The 16,917-nt window shown below is 50.3% G+C and overlaps 1 pseudogene; it reads right to left on the bottom strand.

Annotated features, from left to right (window-relative positions):
- The window catches only part of LOC116476213 (hippocampus abundant transcript-like protein 1), a 194,479-nt pseudogene that overhangs the window by 79,099 nt on the left and 98,463 nt on the right, over positions 1-16,917 (bottom strand).

Here is a 16,917-nt window from a genome sequence, read left to right as displayed (position 1 = left end):
ATCGTATGAATTTAATATGTATTAGTTGATTGCTTGGGGAGACGAGGTCAGGCAGCCACAGGTCCTGGATAAAGGCTTGGCCATTGTCAAAGGCCTTGCCTTGAAAGCAAGGGTGAAGTTGGTTTTTTCTCTAAAAAGGGTACAAATACAGGGAGCCATGAACCTAAAAGACAAACTTACCCTAGGGAAGTACATTGTCTAGGGTGGGGTCTTACCACAGGGATACGGGAAGGAGGCAGGGCTTCATCACTTACAAAAATTGACCAAGGATCTGAATTCAGTAGGAGGAAGAAAGCAAAGTGCTCTTAGAAAGAAAGATATTCTTTATTGTCAGAATGAAGGATCCACATGGGGTGACATTGCAGCAAAACATGGCAGTTCCACAAGGGGAAGAACTTCCACCCAGGGTCCACTAAGTCTTCAAACAGTCTAATGAGAGAGGCTCTAGAAGCTGGCAGAGCTAGAACGAAAAGCACGTGTATGGAGACAGGGGAATGGATGAGATAAACTCATCAAGAACTAGTCCCCCCATCTCTGAAACTCAGCAAGTCGAGATCTATCTTAAGAGCAGCTTTCCAGCATCGGGAGGAGGCTCTGCGAAGCCCGGGGAAAACGCCAGTGTGGCAATTTAGTGGTGAGCAGCAATGCTAATGAGTGCCAAGAATAACAGTGGCTTCTTAATGGAGCCCTTAATGAAGACTCATTTCGGGTTTTATTAACGCAGAAAAAAAGCACACACTCTATTTTTCCCCCCAGCTCTCAGAGAGCAGGCAGAATAAAGAGAAGCTCCAAACATGCGGCTGAGCCCATTTCCTGGTTCCTGATTGCGGTATCATAATAGGCTCTGAGAAGTTGGGTAGGAGGGGCGGGATCAGAGCCCTGAAATGCTCCTTTGGCCTTTGGACAATCTCTCTGGATTCAGAGATCCCACGTGGTCTCAGGGGGAGATTTCCAGCTAGGCTTAGTCCTGCAATTTGCGGGCAAGCTGCAAATAAGAATACAAAGGCGACCCATCCCCAAGGCGGTGGCAGTGATTTTAACAGACAGACACTCTCCATTAAATATTTAATTAGAATGCAATCCCACCAGAGCTCTGTCACTATAAGCGACTAAAAAAAAAAAAAAATGCAGGCCAGGCGCGGCGGCTCACGCCTATAATCCCAGCACTTTGGGAGGCCTAGGTGGGCCGATCACCTAAGGTCAGGAGTTCAAGACCAGCCTGGCCAATATGGTGAACCCCTATCTCTACTAAAAATGCAAAAATTAGCTGAGTGTGGTGGCACATGCCTGTAGTCCCAGCTACTCGAGAGCCTGAGGCAGAAGAATCACTTGAATTTGGGAGGCAGAGGTTGCAGTGAGCTGAGATTGCACCACTGCACTCCAGCCTGGGTGACAGAGTGAGACTCCACCTCAAGAAAAAATAATAAAAAAATTTAAAAATTAATAAAGTAATTAAAAATGCAGCTCTCTATGCTGAGAACTAGGCTTGTCCACCCCTACCCCATGTTGCTCACCTGTTACCAAGTATATAGTTCTCACTGGCTTCAGATGCAGCAAGAGGGATTCAGTTTACACCCACCAAAGAACCTAAAGTTCTAGAAATACAGTACTTTAGGATTGACAGGTGACCTTGAATGTCATCCAATCAAATTCCCGATTTTATGAGAAAACTGAGGCCAAGAGAAATTAGAAACTCATTCAAAAATCAAACAGCTGATTGTGGCTGAGCTGTCGTCCAGGACATCCTGGGCAGTGCTCCCTGACAAAACCACCCTTTGCCCGTTGCTGGACTCCCTCTCCCAGGGCTAAAAAGTTGGCTAATTGACCATGCTTGGGGCTAGGCTGGCATGAGCAAGACGGCATCTGGGGACGCCTTGGGGCTAGGATCTTTCGGTATCTCTGATGCCCCAATACCAGCCCAGGATGCAGCTTAGCATTTGCTTTGCACATTCTAGATACTCAATCACTCTTTGTCGAATGAAATAGGAGATCTCCATTTATAGATCGTTGATCCCCTAAACTCAAATGGGAAACCTCAAAAGAGGGAAGATAATCATCCCCAAATAGCTCCACAGCCACACTGGCAAGCCCTCTGCCAATAGTTAATGCACAGTTACCAAGTTAATAAGATGAATGGCCTGGGAGCCTAGGAAGTGAGCAGTAGGAGGGGGATGGGCTTTCCCTCCCATTAGCATGAACTCTCCAGAATGGGGACTGTCTTTGTTTGGTGCCTGGGGAGACCCAGGACAAAGAAGAGTCAGTCCTTTCCTGGGAGGACTCAGCCTGATAGGGAGCAGCCTATCCCCCTCAACACACACAGTGCAGTTGCTGAGTGACTGCTGTGTACGCCACACCATGCTATGTACTTAACTCAAGTTATTTCTCACTTAATTCTCACAATTTCATTGTAAGGCAGCCATTATTTTGCCTCTTTTAACAGAAGAGGAGAATGAGACACAAATAGAGTGAGACACAAGTGGCTTATGTCAATTGCCTAAGGTCACACTGCAAGAAGTTACTGGAGCCAGGAGATGAAGCAGGTCTGCCTGGCCCGGCTCTACCACCAGCCACACGCAAACACCTGCAAACCGAACACCTCAGTGCCAGGGGACACCAAACGTTGCGACAGTTGTTGCAGGGAGTACACTCTGGTAGGTCTCCCAGACAAGGTTCCCTGGGGCTTTTGAGAAAGGCGAGGAGGAGCTCCTTAACAGGCAGCAGGCCTATCAGAGCAGAGGCTGGCATTTAGGGAGCAGCTGCGTGGTATGCCACTCCATGCCATGTGGCTCACTATACAGTCTCATCCAACTCTCATGACCACCTTCTGAGGTGAGACTCAAGTTCAGAGAGGGACAGTGACTTTCCCAGGGTCACACAGCTAGTCGATGCTAGATTCGGGTCTGAATCTGTAGGAGAGGACAAGCCACTGTCTTGATGAGAGAAAACAGGTGCTGGGAGAGGCTAAAAAGCAGCTCCGAGGCCACTGCTGGAGACCCCTCTTTCTTAGCATAGAGGAGCTTATTTTAGGAGCCTTGGCTCTGAAAAGGCAGGAGACGGGGCCAGTGTGCCTTGTCCCACAGGCATTTTTCACTTCTGCATCCACCCCTCCTCCCCTAGGAGGGCCCTTGAAGTTGGCAGAGGAACACATTGATAAGATTCCATGAACGTGCAAGGGGACCACATAGCTTTTAAGCACCACCACGGCCACTTTAATCTGTTTTCCCAGGGAAGTTTATGCCCCATCTGCTCGCAGGGCCCCCAGCGCAGCCCTGCTCACCAGCCACTGCTGTCGGCATCCTTGCGAGAGACACGGCTCAGCCTGCCAGCAGCAGCAGGGACTTTCAAAGGCAGACAGAACGGAGGGCAAGTCCTGCTTTCCCCAGCTTGGAGCCTCAGTTTCCTCACCTCTTAGGCAGAGCTAATGATGCCTGCCCTGTAGGATTGTCATAAGCATTTAAAAGCCTGTCACCAGCCTTCCTTCCAGCCACTCTTGGCTGTTCTCCAAATCACCACACGGTTCACCAGCCATTCATTTCCCCCTCAGTCGGCGAGGAGTGGAGTCATCTGGGGCTCTGATCTGAGTCCAGAGAGGAGAGAAGCTGGCGAGAACCCCATCTCCGGGAAAGGCCAAGAGGAGATCCTGGGCAAGGGTGGGGAAAGTCTGTAGTTCTCATGTCTGGGCGACTCAAGAGTGACAGCCCAGGAGATCCTGGAGGCACAGAGACACCAGGGCCTGGAAGAGCTAGCAGGCAGTTGCCAGGAGCCAGATCCCCTCTGCATCAGCAGGACCTGGGAAGAGCCTCCAGCTGCACTGGGCCCTTGGTGGGGAAACAGAGGCATTTGGGCAATAGGAGAGCTCTCCTTCTTAAGCAGCCTAAAAGAAGTTGATATCAGAGAATCCAAATGCCCAGGCTCCACCCACGCAAGCTCTCTCTGTGCTGTTAAAGAAAATAGTGCCATGGCAAGGCCACCAAGCCTGGCAACAGCTCTGCCTCCTGCACCCTCTCCATTTCCTCCTGAAAGATAAAGCCCAGCCTCAGGCCCCTCTCCCACACGCTCCCCTCCCCAGCCTCGCCAGTCTGCTGTGGGCATCTTGGCCCCGAAACCTCCTCACTTCTGTACCTTGCTTGGTGATGCCCTCTACCTACCTTAGCACCTGCCCAAGGCTACCCATCCCCCAAGGGGCACCTCAAGAGCCACCTCCTCCATGAAGCCCAGATACCCCCAGGGGACGGCTCTTCTCACTCCTCTGACCTCCTATGGGTCTCTCTGTCTCTCTCGCTTCTGCTCTGAGTACACAGCTTGTATGAAAGTCACTTTCCTCCCCCATCCCCAGGGAGCCCTGGAGGGTGGGGCTGGGGCTGGTTACCCCTGTGTCCCTAGCACTCAGCTCAGAGTCTGGCAAACAATAGGTACCTGGGAAACACCATGACTAAGGCATCGCGGAGGAAACTCTGCTCTTTCTTCCCCTTCCTCCTCCCCCCTTGGTACAGGAGGTTGAGGCTGCAAAAGTTGTAAAACTAGGAGAGATGACCCAGGATCAAAGTTTGAGTGATGTTCTTGGCTGGGAGGCAGGAGATTGGTCCCAGTGACTTTGCTCCTGTGAAGAGGAAGATTTGGGGCCCTTTACCCCTGGATTTTAAAGCTCTTAAAGGCACCTCACTTTCTTATTACCTCACCCCCTTCTTCCTGCCAATTATAAGGCAAACATCTGCCCCTCGTGGAGCTCCCTCCTCCCAGGCCTGCCCACCCCTGCCCACCTCCCCACGCTCCCTCTCCCACCCAGCCTTGTGCAGGGAATGTAATTAGGCCTTTCCCCAGGATGGAACCCCCTCTGCACAGTTGTGCTGCCTGTCCGACGGGGGATAATTTATGGAAATGGGTAAAGGTGTTTTAAATTATTCAATTTAAATGTAAATAGGGGAGATGGTTTCTCTGAATAAATTGTCTTATTTATGTTCCGCCCGACTCCCCTCCCAGGGAAACAGGGAGCCCTTTGGAGACCTGAAGAACAGGCCCTCCTTTCTCTTTAAATAATGTGGAACCAGTCCATGCCCCTGTGGGGTGGTGATGTGGAGGCAGAAATGCTCCCGCAACTGCTTTCCTAACTGGGGTCACAGGACATGCCACGTGCTCAACAGAGTCTGCTCAACAGAGACCTTGGGCAGAAGGGACGCTCTGCCTCTCTTCCCTCTGCCCAAGGTCTCTTTCCATCCAAGTCCCTAGGGTGGCTGGCAGCTGGCTTCACACCTCCCTGACCAACTTCTTCATGCTCTGAGATGCTAACTGGCGATGGGTCACCTATTCTTGGAGCATTTCTATCCTAAACAGGGTCCTTTAGACACAGGGCTGCTTTGAAAGGAAAGCCCCTCCTTGATGCATCTCAGACTCACATGCGCCCATAGGAGGGCATTTGAGAACGGGCAAGGGACCATCCTTTATTAGCCCCTCAGCATCAGCCAGATGCCTGTCTTGCCTTGGGATTGGGGCCATCACACACACGAGCAAGCAGTGGTCCGGATGGCTGTCGGGGGGTACTCAGAGACAAAACACCGAATATCCAAAACCCAAAGTGGCTCCGATCTTATGGAGCTCTGGAAACCTGCAGGTAGGGCAGAATTCAGGGCTGGTGTTGTCTGGAAGCCTGGCCCTGTTTCCCTGTGACGTGTGTGTGTGTGTGCGTGCGTGTGTGTGTGTGTGTGTACGCTATCCTATGACTAGATCAGAGATGGCTGGGGCAGTTAAGGGCCTTAGACTCACCCACAACAACATTCTGAAAAAACTAGATTAGAGCAACCTTCAAAAACTCTTTCAAGAGTGTAAAGACGTCTTCCTCCATCCCACCCCCCAAAAATATCTGCTTGCATCTTATTGGCCCACTCTTGACAAGATGGCAAGGAGAGAGGATTACTTTAGACCAATGAGGTGGTTCAGGAGCTGGGATGAGACCAACTCCTTCCCTGAGACACACACCCTGAGGAGGGGTGCCAGAACAAAAATAGGGCCTGCTAGGAAGGAGGAAATTCAGACTGGACGCTGGATTAAACAACGTCCACTGTAGTAACAGTGGAGGAAGTGTGTAGAGATTGCTGAACTCAATATATGTTTTAATCATTAGCCATGTGTGCTTCAACCTTCCCCGCTTGAGCTGGGTCAATTTCTTTTTGCCTAATTCCAAGATCCAGGCCTTTGCCCATTCATCAAAGAGTAGAGAATCAGACCAATGGCCCAGATCACAGACTGGGTGGCAAGACTGGTCCAAATTAAGCTCAAAGAGCTGTCCAGAGGCCTCAAATCTTTCCTGGGATATCTGTAAGTAAAAGGACTGCTTGTCCAAGCCCCATGATCATCACCACCCTCTCTGCCATTTATTCATTCATTCATTCATTCTACATGTTATTCTGACTGTCTGCTTTGTTCCAGGCATAGCTGAGTGCTGGAGGGTCACTGGTGAAAAAATAGACACATTTTCCGTTCTGTGGACTTTCCATCCTTGTAATGGACTTTATCATGTTTGTAGTCAGTTGGCTTGGCTGCAAACATCCTTGCTACATTCAGGAGTTTCCAGTCTTATGAGTCACACCTTCTGAAAGCAGAAAGCAGGAACTGGGTTACCCAGCCTCCATTGCAGCTGGAGCACAGCAGGTGACTCTGACTCCACCCATTGGCTTCACTCCCCAGAGACCCCTCTCTAGAAGGGAGGAGTCTGGGGAAGGAGACCATACCCAGAACCTATCATGCTGACAAGGGTGGTAAGAATGTGTCCAGCTTTGGGGGTTAGAAATGGTAGCAAGATTAAGTTCCTGGCCTGGAAGTGCAATCAATGGGGAGTGACAGTGGCAGCTGAAGCTGGTGAGGCAGCAGCAGCTGTGGTTTCCCCGTCCATCTAGTTCTGTGTGTCGTGGCCATCGTGCCTGCAAGCGTAGCCTTAAGTCTGGGTCTCCAGCCCTCCCTAACACTATTGATTACATGAGACACCCCATATTCTTCTAATAAATTCCTTTTCTGCTTAGCCGGTCTGAATCGGCTTCTATTGCCTAAAGCTATGAACCCTGGATGTCTCATTTCTTTTGGGCTTCTGTAACAAAATATCATAGACTGGGTGGCTTATAAACAACAAAAACTTATTTCTCACAGTCCTGGACGCTGGGAAGGCCAAGACTCGGGCACAGCAGATCAGTCTCTGGTGAGAGCCCTCTTTCATGTCCGTAGACAGCACCTTCTAGCTGTGTCCTCACATTTTAGCAGGGGCAGAGCTCTCTAAGGCCTCTTTCAAAAGGCACTAATGCCAATCACAAGGGCTCTACCCTCATGATCTAATCACCCTTCAAATACCATCACTTCCAAATACCATCACTTTGGGGGCCAAGATTTCAACGTAAGAATCTTGAGGGGACACATTCAGACCACAGCACTGACTGCTGCAGAAGTGTGCCCCACCCTTGATGAGAATGACTCATTCTGAAGACACCCTGGGTGGCCCCTTGCCTGAATTCCCTCATGCCCAGGCATTTTGCTCATTCCTCTTCCCCCTACCCCCACCCCTTTTTGAGATATGGGGTCTCACTCTATCACCCGGGCTGGAGTGCTGTGGTGCGATCATAGCTTACTGCAGCCTCAAACTCCTGGGCTCAAGCATTCCTCCCACCTCAGCCTCCCAAGTACCTGGGTCTAGAGGCACACGACACCACATCTGGCTTTTTGTGTGTATAGAGACACGGTCTCACTATGTTGCCCAGGCTGGTCTTGAACTCAAGCAATCCTCCATCCTTAGCCTCTCAAAATGCCAGAATTACAGGCGTGAGCCATCACACCCAGCCTCATGCCTGGATCATGGCAGTGTGAACAGAGGCATAAACCTCTATGTGAGTCTACACCATCCCTCCACACTCCACATACACACACACACACACACACACACACACCCCTCTGAGCTCTCTGAGACCTGGGACCATGTCTCTTTCATTGTTACATCCTCAGTTCTAGCTTAGAACCCAGAGTGCTTACTAAGGCGCTCACTAAGTATTTGCTGCTAATGTGATCCTTGCCACTGTCATCATTATTTGACATGAAACAGCCTCCTGTGCCTGACTCTGGGTTGAGCAATACACATAGAGAATGGCTTGTACCTCGTCCTTACTCTCTCCAGACTCAGCCACCCTCCATGGGCTGACATCCATGGGCTTTAGGTGCTGCAGACCCCATCAGAATGTCCCCTAAAATACCACAAGAGTGCCCACTGGCCCCTGCCCAACTCCCTGATCACCCCTGACAGATAGCTTTGCATTTATTTCTTCTGGCCAGCTGGTCCCTTCTCAGCCTTTCCACCCACCACACACTCCCATTCCACCTGCAGCCAGGGACAAGGTCTCGATCCTTGGACATGGAGATGGTGCTCCTAGGGCCCTTGGAGAGATATTCCCATGGGGGTTATGTTACCAACCCAGGGATGTCCCTCATCCTGTCCAGCCCTGCCCACATACTCCCCACTCTACCCCTTCTACGGGAAGAGCTAGAGGAAATGGACAGACTTTCTGGAATCAATTTCATGCCCTTGGGCATGATAAATAACCAAGCAGAGAGCAGCCTCCATCTCAGGAGCTAATGGCCTTGGGTAGCTCAGTGATGCGTCACTCTCTGAAAAACAAAGCCTGGTCCAGATGCTCTCCCCACACGCACATTTTCTCCATACACTGCTCTGCTTGGAGCAGACTCACACAAAGCCCAGCAGCACCTCCCTGGGCATGGACAAGACCATGCATTTCCCCTTCCTCAGGCAGCACACAGCATTGCATCAGCAGAGGGGCCTAGGCAGGCCCAAGACAGAAAGCACCTGCCCATGACCTTAGCTACGAGTGCTATGCCCCAGATGGAGCCAGACCACCTGGAGTCAAAGCCCAGCTCCTCTTCTCACTCTGTGTGACCTTGGCAAGTTGCCTAAATGCTACCTACCTCACAGGTCCTTCTGAGGATTAACTGGAATACTGTTTGCAAAGGGTTTAGCACAGTGCCTGGCACATAGGAAGTCCTCAGTTATGTTAACTATTCTTTTTAATTTTTTTTTATTTTTTAGAAATAGAGATGGGGGTCTTGCTATGTTGGCCAGGTTGGTCTTGAACTCCTGGCCTCAAGCAACCTTCCCGCCTTGGCGTTTCAAAGTGCTGGGATTATAGGCATGAGCCACTGCGCCTGGCCCCATGTTAACTATTCTTATTATTATGACTCACCATGGTCAGGAAGTTCTTGGTTCATCTCATCTGAGTCCTATCCACAGCCTATTAAGGCCATTCCAGCCTGTTCCCTTCCCGGTAGGCATGGGGCTCAGCAGTCCCCAGTGCAATGTGGCAGGAAGAGTAATGGTGCTAGAAAACAAAGAGCTATGCTCAACACCCATCTCAGGTCTATTAGCCATGATTCTCTTTAAATCCAGTTGGCACAAGACAGATTCCAAGAATATGATGACTAGCTGTGTGGATGTGTGGACATCACTCTACTTCTCCAGCCACAGGCTACGGCATGCCTGTTTGTACAGTGGGAAAAAAACACCTTCCCCAAAAAGTCATGGTGAGCATTAAGTCAATTCAGTATCATCTAAGCAAATGCCGGGGATGTGGCAGGCAGGGATGTTAGTAGAATCTGGATCTACTTGAACGCCCTGAGAGTGAGACCTAGTCCCCTGAGCCTCCTCTGCCTGAGGATAAACAATGACCTTGTTTCCACAACCTTCTTCACCTCAAGCCTAGTTCAGCAAATTCCTCAATGCTGCTTCAGCCTGGGGAGCACTTATTTAACGGTGTGAAACCAACATCAGATATTAGCAGAAGTGAATAAAACCCATGAGCCCCCAAGACTAGAGAACAGCCCTCCACAATTAAAATTGGAGGGGTCTAGTGACTCTAGCAATGAACTTGTGCACCACACTTTACAACTTTACAGTCAGCAAATGCAATGGTGTAATCATGGCTCACTGAAGCCTCGACCTCCCAGGCTCAAGAGATCCTCCCATTTCAGCCTCCCAAGCAGCTGGGACTACAGGCATGTGCCACCACACTCGGCTAATTTTAAAATTTTTTGTAGAGGTGGAGTCTTGCCTTGTTGCTCAAGCTGGCTGTCTCATTATCTTGCCAAATGCTTTCACAGCCCATTTGTGCCAAAAGGGAAATGAGCCCAGGCTGGGGAATTGACGTGCACAAAGTGGTGGAGAAGGACGTGACCTTACATTAGAACCAGCTGCTCCATCCTGCCCACCCCATCATGGGCTCTGCAGTCCTCTTGTGCCTCCCTGGAAGGCCCTTAGAGATCTTCCAGCCCATTCCCTGCCATAACACCTATCCTTAGCACAGAGTAGGTCCTCAGCAATTCACCATCTAATCTAATCATCAGGTTTAATCCAACTACTTCATTTCCCTGATGAGGAAACTGAGACAGAAAAAGAAGTGGTGAGTAGCCCAAGGTCACACAGCTGGAAAATGAGGTGATGGACCTGCTGACAGAAGACCATGAGCTCATCCCAAAATATCAGAACTGGAAGAATCCTAGGTCATGTGGCCAAACCCTGCCAATCCTTCCCTGGCCATCCAAGCCAAGTCCTCCCACTCAGACCTTGAAGGAGCAGAGACAGAGGCTTCAGAGGCTGGACATAGTAGATTGATTGTAAAAATATCCTCTAATTCTCCCCTCCATACATCCATGTCCCTTTGCAGCGTAGCTTTGCAGCTCCTCCCAATAAGAAGTGGAGCCTATTCCCCCTATTGAATCTGAGCTGCCTTGTGACTCATTCTGACCAATAGAACTCACCAGAAGGGACTGTGCGCCAATTCCAAGGCTCAACCTCAAGAGACTCTGCAGCCTTCCGTTCTCTCTTAGAGCCCTGCAGTACCCCATGAACTACCCTGGGCCAGCCACCTGGAGGATGACAGACCCAGTGGAGAAAGGCCCAGTTGTCTCAGCAGAGGCCTCCTATATTAGTCCACTTTGCATTGCTATACAGGAATACCTGAGGAAGAGTAATTTATTTTAAAAAGAGGTTTAATTGGCTCTTGGTTCTGCAGGCTGTACAAGCATGGCACCAGCATCTGCTCAGCTTCTGGTGAGGCCTCAGAAAGCTTTTACTCATGGCAGAAAGTGAATGGGGAGCAGACATGTCACATGGTGAGAACAGGAGCAAGAGAGGAGAGAGGGAAGCCCCAGTCTCTTTTTAACAGTCAGATCTCATGTAAACTTGTTACCATGGGGAGGGCACCAAGCCATTCATGAGGGATCCACCCCCATGACACAAACACCTCCCATGAGGCTCCACTTCCAACACGGGGGATCACACTGCAACATGAGATTTGGAGGGGATGACACCCAAACTTTAAACCTCTCTAAACGTGCTGATGGCCAGCTGACCCCCAAACATAGGAACCCATCCTAGGTCAACACAAGCATCTCCTCAACCCACAGCCAAACTCAGATACACAAGTGATCCCAACCAAGAACAGAAGAACCAACCAGCTCACCCCTAGACTCATAAGAAATCATAAACATCGTTAAGTCACTGAGTTTCTCCAAGTACTAGCTAATAATAGTAGTAAAAGAAAGACCCCCAAGCCATAGCCTTTGAGGAGCTGAGGCCTGTGGCCACCCAGAGCCTTGAAGAAGCAGGAGGACCCTTTCTGTGAAGAGACTGATTGAGCCTCCACCTCCTCTGTCCAGCTTCAAGGCCCCGACCCACACAGGGCAGTGACGTCAGCTCTAGCTTCAGTCCCACCCTTCCCACCCACCCGCAGGCCCCACCCCTTGGCAGTATCAGGAGAGGTGAAGACCCCTTGCTGCGCACAGGGACAGCTGCAAAGCGAGAGGAGGCTGTCCCCAGCCCAGGAAGAGCTCACCTCGGAGACAAAGCCCTGGGGTGGCATCTCCGCAGTGGCGAAGCATCCAGGACCAGACGTCCCCGCCGCAACGCACCCCCCTTGAGAAGGAGCAATCAGCCCCAGGAGCACAGCACGGCCGCTTGACATTTGATGGGAGTCATTATCAGACACTTATTCCCAATCAGGCCTCAAGTGTCTCTGAGGGCCCCTCTGGTGCCTTCTCATTCCAGGGAGCACTAATAGGAGAAGGGGAGGCGGGGAACCCACCGGGTCTGGGCAGGGTCCTCACAGCCCATTCCTCTTACTCCAGCACCCTCTTTTCCTGAGGCCCTGAGGGCCTGAACTTCCATAAGTCAAAGCACAGAGCGCGGGGTGGGGTGGGGCGGGGACTCCAGAGCTGGGAGGCTCAACTCCCCGGTCTTCAGTAAGACCCGGTACAGGGAAGCCCAAAGGGTTGCCTGCGGGAAGCCTGGGTCCGAATTCAAATTCCTGCTGGACTCAAGAAGGGCTTTATTTCCCAGCTCATGACTTGGCAGTCCTGAGCCCCCTGGGCAGCCCCCTGTGCCCTCAGCCGGGCTCCTTCCCAGCACACGCACCAGAACTCCCCATCCGCAGCAGCGGCCCTGAGGCTGTCTTGGAGAGAGCCATGGCTCCGGCGTCTGAAGGCCCGGGCTCTCCCTGTTCCGCCTAGGAACCTTGAGCAAGCCACCTAATCTCTCCTGCTCTGAAAGAAACAATGATCCAACCCGCCCTGCCGGCCCTGCCTCTCTCTGCAGGAGGCTATTGAGAGAATCATGTTCTTTAATGCATGGGAAAGCACTTGATAAACTGGAAAATAAGCGTTGGGTCCAATTTTCGCCACTGGATAACCACAATAGAGGCAAGCTCAGGTGAGCCAGGCGCAGGCATGATGGTAGGGGTGTGTGTGTGTACGTGTGTGTGTGTGTGTGTGTGTGTGTGTGTGCGCGCGTCTGCACCGGTGTCTCACTTCGTGCCTCAGCACTCCAGTACTCATATTTCATGGTTTGGGATTGTCTGTGGGTTTTCACCCTCTATGTCTCTATTCAGGCAGTGAATCAACCATATTGATGTGATACGCTGAATGCAGAGGCTGAGTTCTGAGCTGACAAAACAAAGGGAATTTAAAAAGCTCTGGCCTGGGACGTGACAATCTAGAGGATGTGAGGATGTGCACACATACCTCTGTGCTCTCTCAGGGAACTTAAGGACTCTAAACAACTGAATGGGAAATGTAGGAAAAGAGGGAGTGGAGGGTCATGGAACAATGGGGCCTGAGAGAGGTCAATCCAGGCTTTCTGGCAGAGGAGGTAAGGTCTGGGTTGGATATTTTTTGTTTGTTTTTTGTTTTGAGATGGGGTCTCTCTCTGTCACCCAGACTGGAGTGCCATTGCACAATCACAGCTCACTGCAGCCTCAACCTCCTGGGCCCAAAGGATCCTCCTGCCTCAGCCTCCCAAGTACCTGGGACCACAGGCACACACCACCACACTCAGCTGATTTTTTAATTTTTTTTTTTTTTTTGGTAGAGACAGCGTCTCGCTTTGTTGCCCAGGCTGGTCTCGAACTCCTGGGTACAAGCAATCCTCACTCCTTGGCCTCCCAAAGCGCTGGGATTACAGGCATGAGCCACTGCACCCAGCATGAGCTGGATTTTGATGGGAAGGCTGGGCATGCAGACAGCAGGAAAAATGGCTGTGGAGGGTTGGACAGACATAGGTGTTTTAAGTAGTATTCTGTTATCAAATAATGCTAATTAAACTTGACTCTTGTAGAGCAAATTAGGATTTACAAAGCTTTTCCACATGTATTTTCTCCTTTGAATCTCATTACCATCCCTTGAACTAGACAAATTGGTTTTTATTATCCCCATTCTATAGATGAGGAAACTGAGGCTCAGAAAGGTGGCTTTCCCAGTGTCTCCAAGCTCATGGGCCATGGAGCTGGTAGGAAGGCTCAGGGCTCCGACTCTGACCCCACCTGCTGCCCTTTCCACAGATCTCTTTAAAATTCCACTCCACCACTGTGTCTGGTTATCTCTGCTTACTCCTGGGAGGCAGGTACCATGTTTGGGTAATGAGTTCTGGGTACTGCTTGGGAAGTTAGTCAGTGGAGAGGAGTGGTGGCTTTAGAATAAGAGAGAATGTAGGTCAAACCCCAGTTCTGCCATCTTCCTTAATTTTAACTTGCTAGGTCCTCTCTGTATTAGTCTGTTTCACAAGGCTGATAAAGACATACCGGAGACTGGGTAATTTACAAAACAAAGAGGTTTATTGGACTTACAGTTGTACGTGGCTGGGGAAGCCTCACAATCATGGTGGAAGGCAAGGAGGAGCAAGTCACATCTTAAGTGGATGGCAGTGGGCAAAAAGAGCTTGTGCAGGGCAACTCCCGTTTTTAAAACTGTCAGATCTTGTGAGAACCGTTCACTATCATGAGAACAGCATGAGAAGGACCCGCCCCCATGATTCAATCATCTTCCACCGAGTCCTTCCCACAACACGTGGGAATTATGGGAGCCACAAGGTAAGATTTGGGTGGGGACACAGAGCCAAACCATATCAGTCTCTGAGCCTCAGTTTCCCTCCATGTAGAATAGATTATTGTGAAAATGAGAAAAAATAATGTCTTTTTTTTTCTTTTTAGAGACTGAGTCTCACTCTCTCACCCAGGCTGGATGATGGTGGTGGTGATGATCATAGCTCACTGCAGCCTCAAGTGAGCCAGGCCCAAGTAATCCTCCCACCTCAGTCTCCTGAGTAGGTGGGACTACAGGTGCACACTACCACGCCTGCCTAGAATGTCTCTGAAGCACTTAACACTGTGCCTGACACATAGTATTTGCTCAGTTAATGGTAGCTGCTATCATTAACATCATAGTTATTAGTTATTATTACTAATCAAGAAGACTGTCCTGATGGCCATTTTTCACTAGTTTCTTCCCTCCAGGATAAATGGGTCATTAGGCACCCACACTGTGACCTTCTGTTACTATTACAACAGATGGTTCCCAGTGAGCACAAGGTGATATACTTCCTCCGTCCGCATGGGCCCAGGTAACCAGTCCAGACCCCACACCTGAGGGGCCTTAGGAACACTCTTCCACCAATTGGTGTTGAACCTGACCCCCCAGCGACCTGTTGAAATCCATTTCAGTCGCCAGAGCTCTCATTTCTATTAAAACTCCATTTGCCAAGAAAGCGGAAAGGTAATTATGAATCCTAGTCTTAAATCACTCCGCCGCTGAATTATTAAAGGGAAGAATTAAAAATAATCAGGCTTTTTCATTACACTTCATAGCAGGGAAATTAAAGGTGTAAGAATGTATTTTTTCCTCGAATTTAAGTATTCATTTTGGAGATTTATAGGGGAGTTGAAATGATTCCCTGCATGCCCAGTTCTCCCTTTTATGAAAGGGGGAGAGAGAAAAAACCTTGTAAAATTAAAAGGGAGATAGAGCAAAGAAGGGATTTAACATAAAGAAGTACAACTGAGTGTTTTGCATTTTAATACATTTTTTTCTGCACAATTAAACCATTGAGTGATATGGCAGAGAGAGATTAGGCGGCTGCTAATTTCAGATACTGGGTGGTAAAATGGCAAGAGGGTCTCCCCAGTTGTTGGGTCGGAAAAGCATGCTGGGGCATCAGAGCTGCCCTCAGACCCCAAAGCCTGTGAAAGGCAAGGGCCATTTCCTGTGCCAAGCCCCCCACACCCTCTTTTCTTCAGGGGAGAACAGGATAAAGGACCTGGTTCATTTCACAGAGCAGAAAAACCCAAGGCACCAAGGCTGGGGAAAGCAGCGGCCTCAGAACCAGATGGGGGACAGGGACACAGAGAAGAACTTTCCAGTAAGTTGTCAGATCTGGAAGGTGGAACAGAGAGAAGGTGGGATGCCTTTCCCTCGACACTCATTTCCTGTACCCCCCCATCATGGATGAGTGCTGGAAACAGAACTGTCCAGAATTTGGGGAGAGACAGGAAGATTCTGAAAGGCATTGGTCTTCAGAACCAAATCCCCAGACCAATGAGATGGAAGATTCAATGCAGTCTCTGCCTTCCCCAGGCCCATCCAGTCAGGAGAATGCAAACTAGACTTCCCTGATTCAAGTGAGAAACACGTGTAAACTCTTCATCTCGCTGGGATTAGGTACAGAAGGGGAGGAAATGACAGCCTGGGCTGACCTGGATGGGATCCATCCAGTGCCACTTCTGGGAGCAAGGGAGCAGGACAACGAGCTTACAGTTTGCAGGCAAAGAGGTGGTGGGTCTTGAGCACCTCAATTCTTCCTGGATTCCAGCAGCTGGGGAGCGCTGTGTGCCTCTCTTCCTTCTGGGGACAGTGAGGGCTAAACAAGAATAGAGAGTGCCATTAACACATGAGCATCACTGGCAACAGCTGGGTAATCCCAAATCGGACCCAGGGGAGGGTGCTGAGAGTGACTGGCCCCATCCAGATGTGCTTCAACAGCTGGCCTGCCTCTCTGTGGGGAAGCCAAGCAGGAACACCTCTGTCCTGCATCCCCTCCACCCATATAGCAAAGGCTGAACCAGGAAAGTGGCGGGGAGAGGGGCGGCCCCTCCCCCAAGGAGCTGGGCCCCAGAGCCGCTCTGCCACCTGCCCCCTCCCCAGTGGTAATGAATTGCAGGGAAACGCTGCTGAGAGGTGTCAGAACAATTTCTATTAAACATAATTTCCTAATGAAAAGGTTACGAGGGAGCCCGGTGGAGCTAATCAGGATTGAATGCTCACTACAGCCGCTCTGAGGGAGGGGGCTCAAGGCCGGTCCTTGGTTCCACCAGGTCTGGGATGGAGAGAGGAGGCCCTGGGGCAGGGGAGGCCCTAAGCAGCTTTGGATGCCTCCCGCCCCAGGTCTGCACATGCTGTTATTGAGAGCGGACCAGTGCCAGGCACTGTGCTCAGTGCTGTCCATATGTCATCTCATATCAGTCCCGCAAAATTGATACAATTGTTCCCATTTTAAGGATGAGCAAACTGAGGCTCTGAAAAGCCACATGACTTGCCCAAGGTTGCATCCTTAGA

The sequence above is a fragment of the Hylobates moloch genome, unplaced genomic scaffold (genome assembly GCF_009828535.3).
Source record: "Hylobates moloch isolate HMO894 unplaced genomic scaffold, HMol_V3 SCAFFOLD_11, whole genome shotgun sequence".
Lineage (NCBI taxonomy): Eukaryota > Metazoa > Chordata > Mammalia > Primates > Hylobatidae > Hylobates > Hylobates moloch.
The sequence above is the reverse complement of the archived record's forward strand: the minus strand, read 5'-3'. Positions and strand labels throughout refer to the sequence as shown.